The sequence below is a fragment of the Schistocerca serialis genome, unplaced genomic scaffold, assembly GCF_023864345.2.
Source record: "Schistocerca serialis cubense isolate TAMUIC-IGC-003099 unplaced genomic scaffold, iqSchSeri2.2 HiC_scaffold_1370, whole genome shotgun sequence".
Taxonomy (NCBI): Eukaryota; Metazoa; Arthropoda; class Insecta; order Orthoptera; family Acrididae; genus Schistocerca; species Schistocerca serialis.
In genome coordinates, this window is record NW_026047592.1 from 3,504,644 (window position 1) to 3,528,650 (window position 24,007).

Genomic DNA, 24,007 nt, shown 5'->3' on the forward strand with positions numbered 1-24,007 from the left:
TGCTTCTGGTTTACTGTATCCCTTGGACCTTCTTATTTACGACGAAACACAGAAATTGCATCGGAATTAAATACCAAAGGGACAATGCCGACTTAAGTTCAAGAAGACTGGCTCTTCTTACTGTCTATGTTTTGAACCATTCCTGTGACTCTAGTTATGGATTCCGAAGCTTCACTTCAGGTTTACTGTATCCCTTGGACCTTCTTATTGACGACGAAACACAGAAATTGCATTGGAATTAAATCCAAAAGGCACAATGCCGACTTAAGTACAGGACGACTGGCTCTTCTTATTGTCTATGATTTGAACCATTCCTGTGACACTAGTTATAGATTCCGATGCTTCACGTCAGGTTTACTATATCCCTTGGACCTTGTTATTGACGGCGAAACACAGAAATTGCATCGGAATTAACTACTAAAGGCACAATGCCGACTTAAGTACAAGACGACTGGCTCCTCTTACTGTCTATGATTTGAATTATTCCTGTGACACTAGTTATAGGTTCCGATGCATCACTTCAGGTTTACTGTATCCCTTGGACCATCGTATTGCGACGAAACACAGAAATTGCATCGGAATTAAATACGAAAGGCACAATGCCGACTTAAGTACAAGAAGACTGGCTCTTCTTACTGTCTATATTTTGAACCATTCCTGTGACACTACTTATAGATTCCGATGCTTCACTTTAAGTTTACTGTATCCCTTGGACCTTGTGATTGACGACGAAACACAGAAATTGAATCGGAATTAAATACAAAAGGCACAATGCCGACGTAAGTACAAGAAGACTGACTGTTCTTACTTTCTATTTTATGAACCATTCCTGTGACACTAGTTATAGATTCCGATGCTTCACTTCAGGTTTACTGAATCCTTCTGACCTTCTAATTGACGATGAAACACAGAAATTGCATCGGAATTAAATACCAAAACCGCAATGCCGAATTAAGTAAAGGACGACTGGCTCTTCTTACTGTCTATGATTTGAACCATTCCTGTGACACTAGTTATGGATTCCGATGCTTCACTTCAGGTTTACTGTATCCCTTGGACATTCTTATTGACAACGAAACACAGAAATTGCATCGGAATTAAATACAAAAGGCACAATGCCGACTTAAGTACAAGAAGACTGACTCTTCTTACTGTCTATGTTTTGAACCATTCCTGTGACACTAGTTATACATTCCGATGCTCACTTCAGGTTTACTGTATCCCTCTGACCTTCTTACTGACGATGAAACAGAGAAATTGCGTCGGAATTAAATACAAAAAGTACAATGCCGACTTAAGTACAAGATGACTGGCTCTTCTCACGGTATATGTTTTGAACCATTCCTGTGACACTAGTTATAGATTCCAATGCTTCACTTCTGGTTTACTGTATCCCTTGGACCTTCTTATTGTCGACGAAACACAGAAATATCATCGGAATTAAATACAATAGGCACAATGTCGACATAAGTACAAGAAAACTGGCTCTTCTTACTGTCTATGATTTGAACCATTGCTGAGACACTTGTTATAGATTCCGAAGTTTCACTTGAGGTTTACTGTATCCCTTGAACCTTCTAATTGACGACGAAACACGGAAATTGCGGAAATAAATACAAATGGTACAATGCCGAATTAAGTACAAGAAGACTGACTCTTCTTACTGCCTATGTTTTGAACCATTTCTGTGACACTGATTATAGGTTCCGATGCTTCACTTCAGGTTTACTGTATCCCTTGGACCTTATTATTGACGACGAAACACAGAAATTGCATCGGAATTAAATACCAAAAGCACAATGCCGACTTAAGTACAAGAAGACTGGCTCTTCTTACCGTCTATGTTTTGAACCATTCCTGTGACACTAGTTATGGATTCCGAAGCTTCACTTCAGGTTTACTGTATCCCTTGGACCTTCTTGTTGACGACGAAACACAGAAATTGCATTGGAATTAAATCCAAAAGGCACAATGCCGACTTAAGTACAAGAAGACTGGCTCTTCTTACTGTCTATGATTTGAACCATTCCTGTTACACTAGTTATAGATTCCGATGCTTCACGTCAGGTTTACTGTATCCCTTGGACCCTGTTATTGACGGCGAAACACACAAATTGCATCGGAATTAACTACTAAAGGCACAATTCCGACTTAAGTACAAGACGACTGGCTCTTCTTACTGTCTATGTTTTGAACTATTCCTGCACACTAGTTATAGGTTCCGATGCATCACTTCAGGTTTACTGTATCCCTTGGACCTTCGTATTGCGACGAAACACAGAAATTGCATCGAAAATAAATACAAAAACCACCATGCCGACTTAAGTACAAGAAGACTGGCTCTTCTTACTGTCTATGATTTGAACCATTCCTTTGGCACTAGTTATAGATTCCGATGCTTCACTTCAGGTTTACTGTATCCCTTGGACATTCTTATTGACGACGAAACACAGCAATTGCATCGGAATTAAATACAAAAGGCACAATGCCGACTTAAGTACAAGAAGACTGACTCTTCTTACTGTCTGTCTCTTAAACCAATCCTGTCACACTAGTTATAGATTCCGATGCTTCACTTCAGGTTTACTGTATCCCTTGGACATTCGTATTGACGACGAAACACAGAAATTGCATCGGAATTAAATTCAAATGGCACAATGCCGTCTTAAGTACAAGAAGACTGGGTCTTCTAACTGTCTGTCTTTTGAACCATTCCTGTCACACGAGTTATAGATTCCGATGCTTCAATTCAGGTTTACTGTATCCCTTGGACATTCTTATTAACGACGAAACACAGAAATTGCATCGGAATTAAATACAAAAGGCACAATGCCGACTTAAGTACAAGAAGACTGACTCTTCTTACTGTCTATGTTTTGAACCATTCCTGTGACACTAGTTATAGATTCCGATGCTCACTTCAGGTTTACTGTATCCCTCTGACCTTCTTACTGACGATGAAACAGAGAAATTGCATCCGAATTAAATACAAAAGGTACAATGCCGACTTAAGTACAAGAAGACTGGATCTTCTTACGGTCTATGTTTTCAATCATTCCTGTGACACTAGTTATAGATTCCGATGCTTCACGTCTGGTTTACTGTATCCCTTGGACCTCCTTATTGACGACGAAACACAGAAATTTCATCGGAATTAAATACAATGGGCTCAATGCCGACTTAAGTACAAGAAAACTGGCTCTTCTTACTGTCTATGATTTGAACCATTCCTGAGACACTAGTTATAGATTCCGAAGCTTCACTTCAGGTTTACTGTATCCCTTGAACCTTCTTATTGACGACGAAACACAGAAATTGCATCGGAAATAAATACAAAAGGGACAATTCCGAATTAAGTACAAGAAGACTGACTCTTCTTACTGCCTATGTTTTGAACCATTCCTGTGACACTGATTATAGGTTCCGATGCTTCTGGTTTACTGTATCCCTTGGACCTTCTTATTCACGACGAAACACAGAAATTGCATCGGAATTAAATACCAAAGGGACAATGCCGACTTAAGTACAATAAGACTGACTCTTCTTACTGTCTATGTTTTGAACCATTCCTGTGACACTAGTTATACATTCCGATGCTCACTTCAGGTTTACTGTATCCCTCTGACCTTCTTACTGACGATGAAACAGAGAAATTGCGTCGGAATTAAATACAAAAAGTACAATGCCGACTTAAGTACAAGATGACTGGCTCTTCTTACGGTATATGTTTTGAACCGTTCCTGTGACACTAGTTATAGATTCCAATGTTTCACTTCTGGTTTACTGTATCCCTTGGACCTTCTTATTGTCGACGAAACACAGAAATATCATCGGAATTAAATACAATTGGCCCAATGTCGACATAAGTACAAGAAAACTGGCTCTTCTTACTGTCTATGATTTGAACCATTGCTGAGACACTTATTATAGATTCCGAAGTTTCACTTGAGGTTTACTGTATCCCTTGAACCTTCTAATTGACGACGAAACACGGAATTTGCGGAAATAAATACAAATGGTACAATGCCGAATTAAGTACAAGAAGACTGACTCTTCTTACTGTCTATGATTTGAACCATTCCTGAGACACTAGTTATAGATTCCGAAGCTTCACTTCAGGTTTACTGTATCCCTTGAACCTTCTTATTGACGACGAAACACAGAAATTGCATCGGAAATAAATACAAAAGGGACAATTCCGAATTAAGTACAAGAAGACTGACTCTTCTTACTGCCTATGTTTTGAACCATTCCTGTGACACTGATTATAGGTTCCGATGCTTCTGGTTTACTGTATCCCTTGGACCTTCTTATTCACGACGAAACACAGAAATTGCATCGGAATTAAATACCAAAGGGACAATGCCGACTTAAGTTCAAGAAGACTGGCTCTTCTTACTGTCTATCTTTTTAACCATTCCTGTGACTCTAGTTATGGATTCCGAAGCTTCACTTCAGGTTTACTGTATCCCTTGGACCTTCTTAGTGACGACGAAACACAGAAATTGCATTGGAATTAAATCCAAAAGGCACAATGCCGACTTAAGTACAGGACGACTGGCTCTTCTTATAGTCTATGATTTGAACCATTCCTGTGACACTAGTTATAGATTCCGATGCTTCATGTCAGGTTTACTATATCCCTTGGACCTTGTTATTGACGGCGAAACACAGAAATTGCATCGGAATTAACTACTAAAGGCACAATGCCGACTTAAGTACAAGAAGACTGGATCTTCTTACGGTCTATGTTTTCAATCATTCCTGTGACACTAGTTATAGATTCCGATGCTTCACGTCTGGTTTACTGTATCCCTTGGACCTCCTTATTGACGACGAAACACAGAAATTTCATCGGAATTAAATACAATGGGCTCAATGCCGACTTAAGTACAAGAAAACTGGCTCTTCTTACTGTCTATGATTTGAACCATTCCTGAGACACTAGTTATAGATTCCGAAGCTTCACTTCAGGTTTACTGTATCCCTTGAACCTTCTTATTGACGACGAAACACAGAAATTGCATCGGAAATAAATACAAAAGGGACAATTCCGAATTAAGTACAAGAAGACTGACTCTTCTTACTGTCTATGTTTTGAACTATTCCTGTGACACTAGTTATAGATTCCGATGCTTCACTTCAGGTTTACTGAATCCTTCTGACCTTCTAATTGACGATGAAACACAGAAATTGCATCGGAATTAAATACCAAAACCACAATGCCGACTTAAGTAAAGGAAGACTGGCTCTTCTTACTGTCTATGATTTGAACCATTCCTGTGACACTAGTTATGGATTCCGATGCTTCACTTCAGGTTTACTGTATCCCTTGGACATTCTTACTGACGACGAAACACAGAAATTGCATCGGAATTAAATACAAAGGAACAATGCCGACTTAAGTACCAGAAGACTGGCTCTTCTTACTGTCTATGTTTTGAACCATTCCTGAGACACTAGTTATAGATTCCGATGTTTCACTTCAGGTTTACTGTATATCTTGGACCTTCTTATTGACGTCGAAACAAAGAAATTGCATCGGAATTAAATACAAAAGGTACAATGCCGACTTAAGTACAAGAAGACTAACTCTTCTTACTGTCGGTCTTTTGAACCATTCCTGTCACACTAGTTATAGATTCCGATGCTTCACTTCAGGTTTACTGTATCCCTTGGACATTCGTATTGATGACGAAACACAGAAATTGCATCGGAATTAAATTCAAATGGCACAATGCCGTCTTAAGTACAAGAAGACTGGGTTTCTAACTGTCTGTCTTTTGAACCATTCCTGTCACACTAGTTATAGATTCCGATGCTTCACTTCAGGTTTACTGTATCCCTTGGACATTCTTATTCACAACGAAACACAGAAATTGCATCGGAATTAAATACAACAGGCACAATGCCGACTTAAGTACAATAAGACTGACTCTTCTTACTGTCTATGTTTTGAACCATTCCTGTGACACTAGTTATACATTCCGATGCTCACTTCAGGTTTACTGTATCCCTCTGACCTTCTTACTGACGATGAAACAGAGAAATTGCGTCGGAATTAAACACAAAAAGTACAATGCCGACTTAAGTACAAGATGACTGGCTCTTCTTACGGTATATGTTTTGAACCATTCCTGTGACACTAGTTATAGATTCCAATGCTTCACTTCTGGTTTACTGTATCCCTTGGACCTTCTTATTGTCGACGAAACACAGAAATATCATCGGAATTAAATACAATAGGCACAATGTCGACATAAGTGCAAGAAAACTGGCTCTTCTTACTGTCTATGATTTGAACCATTGCTGAGACACTTGTTATAGATTCCGAAGTTTCACTTGAGGTTTACTGTATCCCTTGAACCTTCTAATTGACGACGAAACACGGTAATTGCGGAAATAAATGCAAATGGTACAATGCCGAATTAAGTACAAGAAGACTGACTCTTCTTACTGCCTATGTTTTGAACCATTTCTGTGACACTCATTATAGGTTCCGATGCTTCACTTCAGGTTTACTGTATCCCTTGGACCTTATTATTGACGACGAAACACAGAAATTGCATCGGAATTAAATACCAAAAGCACAATGCCGACTTAAGTACAAGAAGACTGGCTCTTCTTACCGTCTATGTTTTGAACCATTCCTGTGACACTAGTTATGGATTCCGAAGCTTCACTTCTGGTTTACTGTATCCCTTGGACCTTCTTGTTGACGACGTAACACAGAAATTGCATTGGAATTAAATCCAAAAGGCACAATGCCGACTTAAGTACAAGAAGACTGGCTCTTCTTACTGTCTATGATTTGAACCATTCCTGTTACACTAGTTATAGATTCCGATGCTTCACGTCAGGTTTACTGTATCCCTTGGACCCTGTTATTGACGGCGAAACACACAAATTGCATCGGAATTAACTACTAAAGGCACAATTCCGACTTAAGTACAAGACGACTGGCTCTTCTTACTGTCTACGTTTTGAACTATTCCTGCACACTAGTTATAGGTTCCGATGCATCACTTCAGGTTTACTGTATCCCTTGGACCTTCGTATTGCGACGAAACACAGAAATTGCATCGGAAATAAATACAAAAACCACCATGCCGACTTAAGTAGAAGAAGACTGGCTCTTCTTACTGTCTATGATTTGAACCATTCCTGTGACACTGATTATAGGTTCCCATGCTTCTGGTTTACTGTATCCCTTGGACCTTCTTATTCACGACGAAACACAGAAATTGCATCGGAATTAAATACCAAAGGGACAATGCCGACTTAAGTTCAAGAAGACTGGCTCTTCTTACTGTCTATGTTTTGAACCATTCCTGTGACTCTAGTTATGGATTCCGAAGCTTCACTTCAGGTTTACTGTATCCCTTGGACCTTCTTATTGACGACGAAACACAGAAATTGCATTGGAATTAAATCCAAAAGGCACAATGCCGACTTAAGTACAGGACGACTGGCTCTTCTTATTGTCTATGATTTGAACCATTCCTGTGACACTAGTTATAGATTCCGATGCTTCACGTCAGGTTTACTATATCCCTTGGACCTTGTTATTGACGGCGAAACATAGAAATTGCATCGGAATTAACTACTAAAGGCACAAAGCCGACTTAAGTACAAGACGACTGGCTCCTCTTACTGTCTATGTTTTGAACTATTCCTGTGACACTAGTTATAGGTTCCGATGCATCACTTCAGGTTTACTGTATCCCTTGGACCATCGTATTGCGACGAAACACAGAAATTGCATCGGAATTAAATACGAAAGGCACAATGCCGACTTAAGTACAAGAAGACTGGCTCTTCTTACTGTCTATATTTTGAACCATTCCTGTGACACTACTTATAGATTCCGATGCTTCACTTTAAGTTTACTGTATCCCTTGGACCTTGTGATTGACGACGAAACACAGAAATTGAATCGGAATTAAATACAAAAGGCACAATGCCGACGTAAGTACAAGAAGACTGACTTTTCTTACTTTCTATGTTATGAACCATTCCTGTGACACTAGTTATAGATTCCGATGCTTCACTTCAGGTTTACTGAATCCTTCTGACTTTCTAATTGACGATGAAACACAGAAATTGCATCGGAATTAAATACCAAAACCACAATGGCGACTTAAGTAAAGGAAGACTGGCTCTTCTTACTGTCTATGATTTGAACCATTCCTGTGACACTAGTTATGGATTCCGATGCTTCACTTCAGGTTTACTGTATCCCTTGGACATTCTTACTGACGACGAAACACAGAAATTGCATCGGAATTAAATACAAAGGAACAATGCCGACTTAAGTACAAGAAGACTGGCTCTTCTTACTGTCTATGTTTTGAACCTTTCCTGAGACACTAGTTATAGATTCCGATGTTTCACTTCAGGTTTACTGTATCCCTTGGACCTTCTTATTGACGTCGAAACAAAGAAATTGCATCGGAATTAAATACAAAAGGTACAATGCCGACTTAAGTACAAGAAGACTAACTCTTCTTACTGTCGGTCTTTTGAACCATTCCTGTCACACTAGTTATAGATTCCGATGCTTCACTTCAGGTTTACTGTATCCCTTGGACATTCGTATTGATGACGAAACACAGAAATTGCATCGGAATTAAATTCAAATGGCACAATGCCGTCTTAAGTACAAGAAGACTGGGTTTCTAACTGTCTGTCTTTTGAACCATTCCTGTCACACTAGTTATAGATTCCGATGCTTCACTTCAGGTTTACTGTATCCCTTGGACATTCTTATTGACAACGAAACACAGAAATTGCATCGGAATTAAATACAAAAGGCACAATGCCGACTTAAGTACAATATGACTGACTCTTCTTACTGTCTATGTTTTGAACCATTCCTGTGAAACTAGTTATACATTCCGATGCTCTCTTCAGGTTTACTGTATCCCTCTGACCTTCTTACTGACGATGAAACAGAGAAATTGCGTCGGAATTAAATACAAAAAGTACAATGCCGACTTAAGTACAAGATGACTGGCTCTTCTTACGGTATATGTTTTGAACCATTCCTGTGACACTAGTTATAGATTCCGAAGTTTCACTTGAGGTTTACTGTATCCCTTGAACCTTCTAATTGACGACGAAACACGGAAATTGCGGAAATAAATACAAATGGTACAATGCCGAATTAAGTACGAGAAGACTGACTCTTCTTACTGCCTATGTTTTGAACCATTTCTGTGACACTGATTATAGGTTCCGATGCTTCACTTCAGGTTTACTGTATCCCTTGGACCTTATTATTGACGACGAAACACAGAAATTGCATCGGAATTAAATACCAAAAGCACAATGCCGACTTAAGTACAAGAAGACTGGCTCTTCTTACCGTCTATGTTTTGAACCATTCCTGTGACAGTAGTTATGGATTCCGAAGCTTCACTTCAGGTTTACTGTATCCGTTGGACCTTCTTGTTGACGACGAAACACAGAAATTGCATTGGAATTAAATCCAAAAGGCACAATGCCGACTTAAGTACAAGAATACTGGCTCTTCTTACTGTCTATGATTTGAACAATTCCTGTTACACTAGTTATAGATTCCGATGCTTCACGTCAGGTTTACTGTATCCCTTGGACCCTGTTATTGACGGCGAAACACACAAATTGCATCGGAATTAACTACTAAAGGCACAATTTCGACTTAGGTACAAGACGACTGGCTCTTCTTACTGTCTATGTTTTGAACTATTCCTGCACACTAGTTATAGGTTCCGATGCATCACTTCAGGTTTACTGTATCCCTTGGACCTTCGTATTGCGACGAAACACAGAAATTGCATCGGAAATAAATACAAAAACCACCATGCCGACTTAAGTACAAGAAGACTGGCTCTTCTTACTGTCTATGATTTGAACCATTCCTTTGGCACTAGTTATAGATTCCGATGCTTCACTTCAGGTTTACTGTATCCCTTGGACATTCTTATTGACGACGAAACACAGAAATTGCATCGGAATTAAATACAAAAGGCACAATGCCGACTTAAGTACAAGAAGACTGACTCTTCTTACTGTCTGTCTTCTAAACCATTCCTGTCACACTAGTTATAGATTCCGATGCTTCACTTCAGGTTTACTGTATCCCTTGGACATTCGTATTGACGACGAAACACAGAAATTGCATCGGAATTAAATTCAAATGGCACAATCCCGTCTCAAGTACAAGAAGACTGGGTCTTCTAACTGTCTGTCTTTTGAACCATTCCAGTCACACGAGTTATAGATTCCGATGCTTCAATTCAGGTTTACTGTATCCCTTGGACATTCTTATTGACGACGAAACACAGAAATTGCATCGGAATTAAATACAAAAGGCACAATGCCGACTTAAGTACAAGAAGACTGACTCTTCTTACTGTCTATGTTTTGAACCATTCCTGTGACACTAGTTATAGATTCCGATGCTCACTTCAGGTTTACTGTATCCCTCTGACCTTCTTACTGACGATGAAACAGAGAAATTGCATCCGAATTAAATACAAAAGGTACAATGCCGACTTAAGTACAAGAAGACTGGATCTTCTTACGGTCTATGTTTTCAATCATTCCTGTGACACTAGTTATAGATTCCGATGCTTCACGTCTGGTTTACTGTATCCCTTGGACCTCCTTATTGACGACGAAACACAGAAATTTCATCGGAATTAAATACAATGGGCTCAATGCCGACTTAAGTACAAGAAAACTGGCTCTTCTGACTGTCTATGATTTGAACCATTCCTGAGACACTAGTTATAGATTCCGAAGCTTCACTTCAGGTTTACTGTATCCCTTGAACCTTCTTATTGACGACGAAACACAGAAATTGCATCGGAAATAAATACAAAAGGGACAATTCCGAATTAAGTACAGGAAGACTGACTCTTCTTACTGCCTATGTTTTGAACCATTCCTGTGACACTGATAATAGGTTCCGATGCTTCGCTTCAGGTTTACTGTATCCCTTGGACCTTTTTATTGACGACGAAACACAGAAATTGCATCGGAATTAAATACCAAAAGCACAATGCCGACTTAAGTACAAGAAGACTGGCTCCTCTTACCGTCTATGTTTTGAACCATTCCTGTGACACTAGTTATGGATTCCGAAGCTTCACTTCAGGTTTACTGTATCCCTTGGACCTTCTTGTTGACGACGAAACACAGAAATTGCATTGGAATTAAATCCAAAAGGCACAATGCCGACTTAAGTACAAGAAGACTGGCTCTTCTTACTGTCTATGATTTGAACCATTCCTGTTACACTAGTTATAGATTCCGATGCTTCACGTCAGGTTTACTGTATCCCTTGGACCCTGTTATTGAAGGCGAAACACACAAATTGCATCGGAATTAACTACTAAAGGCACAATACCGACTTAAGTACAAAACGACTGGCTCTTCTTACTGTCTATGTTTTGAACTATTCCTGCACACTAGTTATAGGTTCCGATGCATCACTTCAGGTTTACTGTATCCCTTGGACCTTCGTATTGCGACGAAACACAGAAATTGCATCGGAAATAAATACAAAAACCACCATGCCGACTTAAGTAGAAGAAGACTGGCTCTTCTTACTGTCTATGATTTGAACCATTCCTGTGACACTGATTATAGGTTCCGATGCTTCTGGTTTACTGTATCCCTTGGACCTTCTTATTCACGACGAAACACAGAAATTGCGTCGGAATTAAATACCAAAGGGACAATGCCGACTTAAGTTCAAGAAGACTGGCTCTTCTTACTGTCTATGTTTTGAACCATTCCTGTGACTCTAGTTATGGATTCCGAAGCTTCACTTCAGGTTTACTGTATCCCTTGGACCCTCTTATTGACGACGAAACACAGAAATTGCATTGGAATTAAATCCAAAAGGCACAATGCCGACTTAAGTACAGGACGACTGGCTCTTCTTATTGTCTATGATTTGAACCATTCCTGTGACACTAGTTATAGATTCCGATGCTTCACGTCAGGTTTACTATATCCCTTGGACCTTGTTATTGACGGCGAAACACAGAAATTGCATCGGAATTAACTACTAAAGGCACAATGCCGACTTAAGTACAAGACGACTGGCTCCTCTTAGTGTCTATGTTTTGAACTATTCCTGTGACACTAGTTATAGGTTCCGATGCATCACTTCAGGTTTACTGTATCCCTTGGACCATCGTATTGCGACGAAACACAGAAATTGCATCGGAATTAAATACGAAAGGCACAATGCCGACTTAAGTACAAGAAGACTGGCTCTTCTTACTGTCTATATTTTGAACCATTCCTGTGACACTACTTATAGATTCCGATGCTTCACTTTCAGTTTACTGTATCCCTTGGACCTTGTGATTGACGACGAAACACAGAAATTGAATCGGAATTAAATACAAAAGGCACAATGCCGACGTAAGTACAAGAAGACTGACTCTTCTTACTTTCTATGTTATGAACCATTCCTGTGACACTAGTTATAGATTCCGATGCTTCACTTCAGGTTTACTGAATCCTTCTGACCTTCTAATTGACGATGAAGCGCAGAAATTGCATCGGAATTAAATACCAAAACCACAATGCCGACTTAAGTAAAGGAAGACTGGCTCTTCTTACTGTCTATGATTTGAACCATTCCTGTGACACTAGTTATGGATTCCGATGCTTCACTTCAGGTTTACTGTATCCCTTAGACATTCTTACTGACGACGAAACACAGAAATTGCATCGGAATTAAATACAAAGGAACAATGCCGACTTAAGTACAAGAAGACTGGCTCTTCTTACTGTCTATGTTTTGAACCATTCCTGAGACACTAGTTATAGATTCCGATGTTTCACTTCAGGTTTACTGTATCCCTTGGACCTTTTTACTGACGTCGAAACAAAGAAATTGCATCGGAATTAAATACAAAAGGTACAATGCCGACTTAAGTACAAGAAGACTAACTCTTCTTACTGTCGGTCTTTTGAACCATTCCTGTCACACTAGTTATAGATTCCGATGCTTCACTTCAGGTTTACTGTATCCCTTGGACATTCTTATTGACAACGAAACACAGAAATTGCATCGGAATTAAATACAAAAGGCACAATGCCGACTTAAGTACAATAAGACTGACTCTTCTTACTGTCTATGTTTTGAACCATTCCTGTGACACTAGTTATACATTCCGATGCTCACTTCAGGTTTACTGTATCCCTCTGACCTTCTTACTGACGATGAAACAGAGAAATTGCGTCGGAATTAAATACAAAAAGTACAATGCCGACTTAAGTACAAGATGACTGGCTCTTCTTACGGTATATGTTTTGAACCATTCCTGTGACACTAGTTATAGATTCCGAAGTTTCACTTGAGGTTTACTGTATCCCTTGAACCTTCTAATTGACGACGAAACACGGAAATTGCGGAAATAAATACAAATGGTACAATGCCGAATTAAGTACGAGAAGACTGACTCTTCTTACTGCCTATGTTTTGAACCATTTCTGTGACACTGATTATAGGTTCCGATGCTTCACTTCAGGTTTACTGTATCCCTTGGACCTTATTATTGACGACGAAACACAGAAATTGCATCGGAATTAAATACAAAAGGCACAATGCCGACTTAAGTTCAAGAAGACTGACTCTTCTTACTGTCTATGTTTTGAACCATTCCTGTGACACTAGTTATAGATTCCGATGCTCACTTCAGGTTTACTGTATCCCTCTGACCTTCTTACTGACGATGAAACAGAGAAATTGCATCCGAATTAAACACAAAAGGTACAATGCCGACTTAAGTACAAGAAGACTGGATCTTCTTACGGTCTATGCTTTCAATCATTCCTGTGACACTAGTTATAGATTCCGATGCTTCACGTCTGGTTTACTGTATCCCTTGGACCTCCTTATTGACGACGAAACACAGAAATTTCATCGGAATTAAATACAATGGGCTCAATGCCGACTTAAGTACAAGAAAACTGGCTCTTCTTACTGTCTATGATTTGAACCATTCCTGAGACACTAGTTATAGATTCCGAAGCTTCACTTCAGGTTTACTGTATCCCTTGAACCTTCTTATTGACGACGAAACACAGAAATTGCATCGGAAATAAATACAAAAGGCACAATTCCGAATTAAGTACAAGAAGACTGACTCTTCTTACTGCCTATGTTTTGAACCATTCCTGTGACACTGATTATAGGTTCCGATGCTTCGCTTCAGGTTTACTGTATCCCTTGGACCTTCTTATTGACGACGAAACACAGAAATTGAATCGGAATTAAATACCAAAGGCACAATGCAGACTTAAGTACAAGAAGACTGGCTCTTCTTACTGTCAATGTTTTGAACCATTCCTGTGACACTAGTTATGGATTCCGAAGCTTCACTTCAGGTTTACTGTATCCCTTGGACCTTCTTATTGACGACGAAACACAGAAATTGCATTGGAATTAAATCCAAAATGCACAATGCCGACTTAAGTACAAGAAGACTGGCTCTTCTTACTGTCTATGTTTTGAACCATTCCTGTGACACTAGTTATTGATTCCGATGCTTCACATCAGGTTTACTGTATCCCTTGGACCTTCTTATTGACGACGACTCACAGAAATTTCATCGGACTTAAATATAAAAGGCACAATGCCGACTTAAGTTCAAGAAGGCTGGCTCTTCATACTGTTAAGATTTGAACCATTCCTGAGACACTAGTTATAGATGCCGAAGCTTCACTTCATATTTACTGTATCCCTTGGACCTTCTTATAGACGACGAAACACAGAAATTGCATCGGAGTTAAATACAAAAGGTACAACGCCGAATTAAGTACAAGAAGACTGACTCTTCTTACTGCCTATGTTTTGAACCATTCCTGTGACACTAGTTTTAGATTCCAATGCTTCACTTCAGGTTTACTGTATCCCTGGGACCTTCTTATTGACGACGAAACACAGAAATTGCATCAGAATTAAATACAAAAGGACCATACTGACTTAAGTACAAGAAGACTGGCTCTTCTTACTGTCTATGATTTGAACCATTCCTGTGACACAAGTTATAGATTCCGATGCATCACGTCAGGTTTACTGTATACCTTGGATCTTCTTATTGACGACGAAACACAGAGATTGCATCGGAATTAAATACAAAAGGTGCAATGCCGACATAAGTACAAGAAGACTGGCTCTTCTTACTGTCTATGTTTTGAACAATTCCTGTGACACTAGTTATATATTCCGACGGTTCACTTCAGGTTTACTGTATCCCTCTGACCTTCTTACCGATGATGAAATAGAGAAATTGCTTCGGAATTAAATACAAAAGGCACAATGCCGACTTAAGTACAAGAAGACTGGCTCTTCTTACTGTCTATGATTTGAACCATTCCTGTGACATTAGTTATAGATTCCGATGCTTCACTTCTGGTTTACTGTATCCCTTGGACCTTCTTATTGACGACGAAACACAGAAATTTCATCGGAATTAAATAGAAAAGGCACAATGCCGACTTAAGTACAAGAAAACTGGCTCTTCTTACGGTCTATGATTTGAACCATTCCTGAGACACTAGTTATAGATTCCGAAGCTTCACTTCAGGTTTACTGTATCCCTTGGACCTTCTTATTGACGACGAAACACAGATATTTCATGGGAATTAAATACAAAAGGCACAATGCCGACTTAAGTACAAGAAGACTGGCTCGACTTACTGTCTATGATTTGAACCATTCCTGAGACACTAGTTATAGATACCGAAGCTTCACTTCAGGTTTTCTGTATCCCTTGGACCTTCTTATTGACGACGAAACACAGATATTGCATCGGAATTAAATACAAAAGGTTCAATGCCGAATTAAATAAAAAAAGACTGACCCTTCTTACTGCCTATGTTTTGGACCATTCCTGTGGCACTGGTTATAGATTCCGATGCTTCACTTCAGGTTTACTGTATCCCTTGGACCTTCTTATTGACGACGAAACACAGAAATTGCATCGGAATTGAATACAAAAGGCACAATGCCGACTTATGTACAAGAAGACTGGCTATTCTTACTGTTTATGTTTTGAACCACTCCTGTGACACTAGTTATAGATTCCGATACTTCACGTCAGGTTTACAGTATCCCTTGGACCTTCTTATTGACGACGAAACACAGAAATTGCATCGGAATTAAATACAAATGGCACAATGCCGACTTAAGTACAAGAAGACTGGCTCTTCTTACTGTCTATACTTTGAACCATTCCTGAGACACTAATTAGAGATTCCAATGCTTCACTTCAGGTTTACTGTATCCCTTGGACATTCTTATTGACGACGAAACACAGAAATTGCATCGGAATTAAATGCAAAAGTTACAACGCCGAATTAAGTACAAGAAGACTGACTCATCATACTGCCTACGTTTGAACCATTCCTGTGACACTAGTTATAGATTCCGATGCTTCACTTCAGGTTTACTGTATCCCTTGGACGTTCTTATTGACGACGAAACACAGAAATTGTATCGGAATTAAATACAAAAGAACAATGCCGACTTAAGTACAAGAAGACTGGCTCTTCTTAGTGTCTATGTTTTGAACCATTCCTGAGACACTAGTTATAGATTCCGATGTTTCACTTCAGGTTTACTGTATCCCTTGGACCTTCTTATTGACGACGAAACAAAGAAATTGCATCGGAATTGAATACAAAAGTTACAATGCCGACATAAGTACAAGAAGACTAACACTTCTTACTGTCTGTCTTTTAAACCATTCCTGTCACACTAGTTATAGATTCCGATGCTTCACTTCAGGTTTACTGTATCCCTTGGACATTCGTATTGATGACGAAACACAGAAATTGCATCGGAATTAAATTCAAATGGCACAATGCCGTCTTAAGTACAAGAAGACTGGGTCTTCTAACTGTCTGTCTTTTGAACCATTCCTGTCACACGAGTTATAGATTCCGATGCTTGAATTCAGGTTTACTGTATCCCTTGGACATTCTTATTGACAACGAAACACAGAAATTACATCGGAATTAAATACAAAATGCACAAGGCCGACTTAAGTACAAGAAGACTGACTCCTCTTACTGTCTATGTTTTGAACCATTCCTGTGACACTAGTTATAGATTCCGATGCTCACTTCAGGTTTACTGTATCCCTTGGACCTTCTTACTGACGATGAAACAGAGAAATTGCATCCGAATTAAATACAAAAGGTACAATGCCGACTTAAGTACAAGAAGACTGGATCTTCTTACGGTCTATGTTTTCAATCATTCCTGTGACCCTAGTTATAGATTCCGATGCTGCACGTCTGGTTTACTGTATCCCTTAAACCTCCTTATTGACGACGAAACACAGAAATTTCATCGGAATTAAGTACAATGGGCTCAATGCCGACTTAAGTACAAGAAAACTGGCTCTTCTTACTGTCTATGAATTGAACCATTCCTGAGACACTAGTTATAGATTGCGAAGCTTCACTTCAGGTTTACTGTATCGCTTGAACCTTCTTATTGACGACGAAACACAGAAATTGCATCGGAAATAAATACAAAAGGTACAACGCCGAATTAAGTACAAGAAGACTGACTCTTCTTACTGCCTATGTTTTGAACCATTCCTGTGACATTAGTTTTAGATTCCAAAGCTTCCCTTCAGGTCTACCGTATCCCTTGGACCTTCTTATTGACGACGAAACACAGAAATTGCATCGGAATTAAATACAAAAGGACAATGCTGACTTAAGTACAAGAAGACTGGCTCTTCTTACTGTCTATGATTTGAACCATTACTGTGACACTAGTTATAGATTCCGATGCTTCACGTCAGGTTTACTGTATACCTTGGACCTTCTTATTGACGACGAAACACAGAGATTGCATCGGAATTAAATACAAAAGGTACAATGCCGACATAAGTACAGGAAGACTGGCTCTTCATACTGTCTATGTTTTGAACAATTCCTGTGACACTAGTTATATATTCCGATGGTTCACTTCAGGTTTACTGTATCCCTCTGACCTTCTTACCGACGATGAAATAGAGAAATTGCTTCGGAATTAAATACAAAAGGCACAATGCCGACTTAAGTACAAGAAGACTGGCTTTTCTTACTGTCTATACTTTGAACCATTCCTGAGACACTAGTTATAGATTCCAATGCTTCACTTCAGGTTTACTGTATCCCTTGGACCTTCTTATTGACGACGAAACACAGAAATTACATCGGAATTAAATACAAAAGGAAAATGCCGACTTAGGTACAAGAAGACTGGCTCTTCTTACTGTCTATGTTTTGAACCATTCCTGAGACACTAGTTATAGATTCCGATGCTTCACTTCAGGTTTACTGTATCCCTTGGACCTTCTTATTGACGACGGAACAAAGAAATTGCATCGGAATTAAATACAAAAGGTACAATGCCGACATAAGTACAAGAAGACTAACTCTTCTTACTGTCTGTGTTTTGAACTATTCCTGTCACACTAGTTATAGATTCCGATGCTTCACTTCAGGTTTACTGTATCCCTTCATCCTTCTTATTGACGACGAAACAATGAAATTGCATCGGAATTAAGTACAAATGGCACAATACCGACGTAAGTACAAGAAGACTGGGTCTTCTAACTGACTATGTTTTGAGCCATTCCTGTGACACTAGTTATAGATTCCGATGTTTCACTTCAGGTTTACTGTATCCCTTGGACCTTCTTATTGACGACGAAACACAGAAATTGCATCGAAATTAAATACAAAAGGCACAATGCCGACTTAAGTACAAGAAGACTGACTCTTCTTACTGACTATGTTTTGAACATTTCCTGTGAGACCAGTATTAAATTCCGATGCTTCACTATATGGTTACTGTATACCTTGGACCTTCTTATTGACGATGAAACACAGAAATTGCATCGGAATTAAATACAAAAGGCACAATGCCGACTTAAGTAAAAGAAGAGTGGCTCTTCTTACTGTCTATGTTTTGATCCATTCCTGTGACACTAGTTATAGATTTCGATGCTTCACTTCAGGTTTACTGTATCCCTTGGACCTTCTTATTGACGACGAAACACAGAAATTACATCGGAATTAAATACAATAGGGCAATGCCGACTTAGGTACAAGAAGACTGGCTCGACTTACTGTCTATGATTTGAACCATTCCTGAGACACTAGTTATAGATACCGAAGCTTCACTTCAGGTTTACTGTATCCCTTGGACCTTCTTATTGACGACGAAACACAGATATTGCATCGGAATTAAATGCAAAAGGTTCAATGCCGAATTAAATACAAAAAGACTGACCCTTCTTACTGCCTATGTTTTGAACCATTCCTGTGGCACTGGTTATAGATTCCGATGCTTCACTTCAGGTTTACTGTATCCCTTGGACCTTCTTATTGACGACGAAACACAGAAATTGCATCGGAATTAAATACAAAAGACACAATGCCGACTTAAGTACAAGAAGACTGGCTCTTCTTAGTGTCTATACTTTGAACCATTCCTGAGACACTAGTTATAGATTCCAATGCTTCACTTCAGGTTTACTGTATCCCTTGGACCTTCTTATTGACGACGAAACACAGAAATTACATCGGAATTAAATACAAAAGGGCAATGCCGACTTAGGTACAAGAAGACTGGCTCTTCTTACTGTCTATGTTTTGAACCATTCCTGAGACACTAGTTATAGATTCCGATGCTTCACTTCATGTTTACTGTATCCCTTGGACCTTCATATTGACGACGGAACAAAGAAATTGCATCGGAATTAAATACAAAAGGTACAATGCCGACATAAGTACAAGAAGACTAACTCTTCTTACTGTCTGTGTTTTGAACTATTCCTGTCACACTAGTTATAGATTCCGATGCTTCACTTCAGGTTTACTGTATCCCTTCATCCTTCTTATTGACGACGAAACAATGAAATTGCATCGGAATTAAGTACAAATGGCACAATACCGACGTAAGTACAGGAAGACTGGGTCTTCTAACTGACTATGTTTTGAGCCATTCCTGGGACACTAGTTATAGATTCCGATGTTTCACTTCAGGTTTACTGTATCCCTTGGACCTTCTTATTGACGACGAAACACAGAAATTGCATCGAAATTAAATACAAAAGGCACAATGCCGACTTAAGTACAAGAAGACTGACTCTTCTTACTGACTATGTTTTGAACATTTCCTGTGAGACCAGTGTTAAATTCCGATGCTTCACTATATGGTTACTGTATACCTTGGACCTTCTTATTGACGATGAAACACAGACATTGCATCGGAATTAAATACAAAAGGCACAATGCCGACTTAAGTAAAAGAAGAGTGGCTCTTCTTACTGCCTATGTTTTGATCCATTCCTGTGACACTAGTTATAGATTTCGATGCTTCACTTCAGGTTTACTGTATCCCTTGGACCTTCTTATTGACGACGAAACACAGAGATTGCATCGGAATTAAATACAAAAGGGACAACGCCGAATTATGTACAAGAAGACTGGCTCTTCTTACTGTCTACGTTTTGAACCATTCCTGTGACACTAGTTATAGATTCCGATGTTTCACTTCTGGTTTCCTGTATCCCTTGGACCTTCTTATTGACGACGAAACACAGAAATTTCATCGGAATTAAATACAAAAGGCACAATGCCGACTTAAGTACAAGAAGACTGGCTCTTCTTACGGTCTATGATTTGAACCATTCCTGAGACACTAGTTATAGATTCCGAAGCTTCACTTCAGGTTTACTGTATCCCTTGGACCTTCTTATTGACGACGAAACACAGAAATTTCATCGGAATTAAATACAAAAGGCACAATGCCGACTTAAGTACAAGAAGACTGGCTCGACTTACTGTCTATGAATTGAACCATTCCGGAGACACTAGTTGTAGATACCGAAATTTTACTTCAGGTTTACTGTATGCCTTGGACCTTCTTATTGACGACGAAACACAGATATTTAATCGGAATTAAATACAAAAGGGACAACGCCGAATTATGTACAAGAAGACTGACTCTTCTTACTGCCTATGTTTTAAACCCTTCCTGTGACACTAGTTATAGATTCCGATGCTTCACTTCAGGTTTACTGAATCCCTTGGACCTTCTTATTGACGACGAAACACAGTAATTGCATAGGAATTAAATACAAAAAGACAATGCCGACTTAAGTACAAGAAGACTGGCTCTTTTTACTGTCTATGTTTTGAACCATTCCTGTGACACTAGTTATAGATTACGATGCTTCACTTCAGGTTTACTGTATCCCTTGGACTTTCTTATTGACGTCTAAACACAGAAATTCAATTGGAATTAAATACAAAAGGTACAATGCCTTCTTAAGTACAAGAAGACTGGCTCTTCTTACTGCCTATGTTTAGAAACATTCCTGTGACACTAGTTATAGATTCCGATGCTTCACTTCAGGTTTACTGTATCCCTTGGACCTTCTTATTGACGACGAAACACAGAAATTGTATCGGAACTAATACAAAAGGCACAATGCCGACTTAAGTACAAGAAGACTGGCTCTTATTACTGTGTATACTTTGAACCATTCCTGAGACATTAGTTATAGATTTCGATGCTTCACTTCAGGTTTACTGTATCCCTTGGACCTTCTTATTGACGACGGAACAAAGGAATTGCATCGGAATTAAATACAAAAGGTACTATGCCGACATAAGTACAAGAAGACTAACTCTTCTTACTGTCTGTGTTTTGAACTATTCCTGTCACACTAGTTATAGATTCCGATGCTTCACTTCAGGTTTACTGTATCCCTTCATCCTTCTTATTGACGACGTAACACAGAAATTGGATCGGAATTAAGTACAAATGGCACAATGCCGACGTAAGTACAAGAAGACTGGGTCTTCTAACTGACAATGTTTTGAACCATTCCTGTGACACTACTTATAGATTTCGATGCTTCACTTCAGGTTTACTGTATCCCTTGGACCTTCTTATTGACGACGGAACAAAGAAATTGCATCGGAATTAAATACAAAAGGTACTATGCCGACATAAGTACAAGAAGACTGACTCTTCTTACTGCCTATGTTTGAACCATTCCTGTGACACTAGTTATAGATTCCGATGTTTCACTTCAGGTTTACTGTATCCCTTGGACCTTCTTATTGACGACGAAACACAGAAATTGCATCGAAATTAAATACAAAAGGCACAATGCCGACTTAAGTACAAGAAGACTGACTCTTCTTACTGACTATGTTTTGAACATTTCCTGTGAGACCAGTATTAAATTCCGATGCTTCACTATATGGTTACTGTATACCTTGGACCTTCTTATTGACGATGAAACACAGAAATTGCATCGGAATTAAATACAAAAGGCACAATGCCGACTTAAGTAAAAGAAGAGTGGCTCTTCTTACTGTCTATGTTTTGATCCATTCCTGTGACACTAGATATAGATTTCGATGCTTCACTTCAGGTTTACTGTATCCCTTGGACCTTCTTATTGACGACGAAACACAGAAATTACATCGGAATTAAATACAATAGGACAATGCCGACTTAGGTACAAGAAGACTGGCTCGACTTACTGTCTATGATTTGAACCATTCCTGAGACACTAGTTATAGATACCGAAGCTTCACTTCAGGTTTATTGTATCCCTTGGACCTTCTTATTGACGACGAAACACAGATATTGCATCGGAATTAAATGCAAAAGGTTCAATGCCGAATTAAATACAAAAAGACTGACCCTTCTTACTGCCTATGTTTTGAACCATTCCTGTGGCACTGGTTATAGATTCCGATGCTTCACTTCAGGTTTACTGTATCCCTTGGACCTTCTTATTGACGACGAAACACAGAAATTGCATCGGAATTAAATACAAAAGACACAATGCCGACTTAAGTACAAGAAGACTGGCTCTTCTTAGTGTCTATACTTTGAACCATTCCTGAGACACTAGTTATAGATTCCAATGCTTCACTTCAGGTTTACTGTATCCCTTGGACCTTCTTATTGACGACGAAACACAGAAATTACATCGGAATTAGATACAAAATGACAATGCTGACTTAGGTACAAGAAGACTGGCTCTTCTTACTGTCTATGTTTTGAACCATTCCTGAGACACTAGTTATAGATTCCGATGCTTCACTTCAGGTTTACTGTATCCCTTGGACCTTCTTATTGACGACGGAACAAAGAAATTGCATCGGAATTAAATACAAAAGGTACAATGCCGACATAAGTACAAGAAGACTAACTCTTCTTACTGTCTGTGTTTTGAACTATTCCTGTCACACTAGTTATAGATTCCGATGCTTCACTTCAGGTTTACTGTATCCCTTCATCCTTCTTATTGACGACGTAACAATGAAATTGCATCGGAATTAAGTAAAAATGGCACAATACCGACGTAAGTACAAGAAGACTGGGTCTTCTAACTGACTATGTTTTGAGCCATTCCTGGGACACTAGTTAATGATTCCGATGTTTCACTTCAGGTTTACTGTATCCCTTGGACCTTCTTATTGACGACGAAACACAGAAATTGCATCGAAATTAAATACAAAAGGCACAATGCCGACTTAAGTACAAGAAGACTGACTCTTCTTACTGACTATGTTTTGAACATTTCCTGTGAGACCAGTGTTAAATTCCGATGCTTCACTATATGGTTACTGTATACCTTGGACCTTCTTATTGACGATGAAACACAGAAATTGCATCGTAATTAAATACAAAAGGCACAATGCCGACTTAAGTAAAAGAAGAGTGGCTCTTCTTACTGCCTATGTTTTGATCCATTCCTGTGACACTAGTTATAGATTTCGATGCTTCACTTCAGGTTTACTGTATCCCTTGGACCTTCTTATTGACGACGAAACACAGAGATTGCATCGGAATTAAATACAAAAGGGACAACGCCGAATTATGTACAAGAAGACTGGCTCTTCTTACTGTCTACGTTTTGAACCATTCCTGTGACACTAGTTATAGATTCCGATGCTT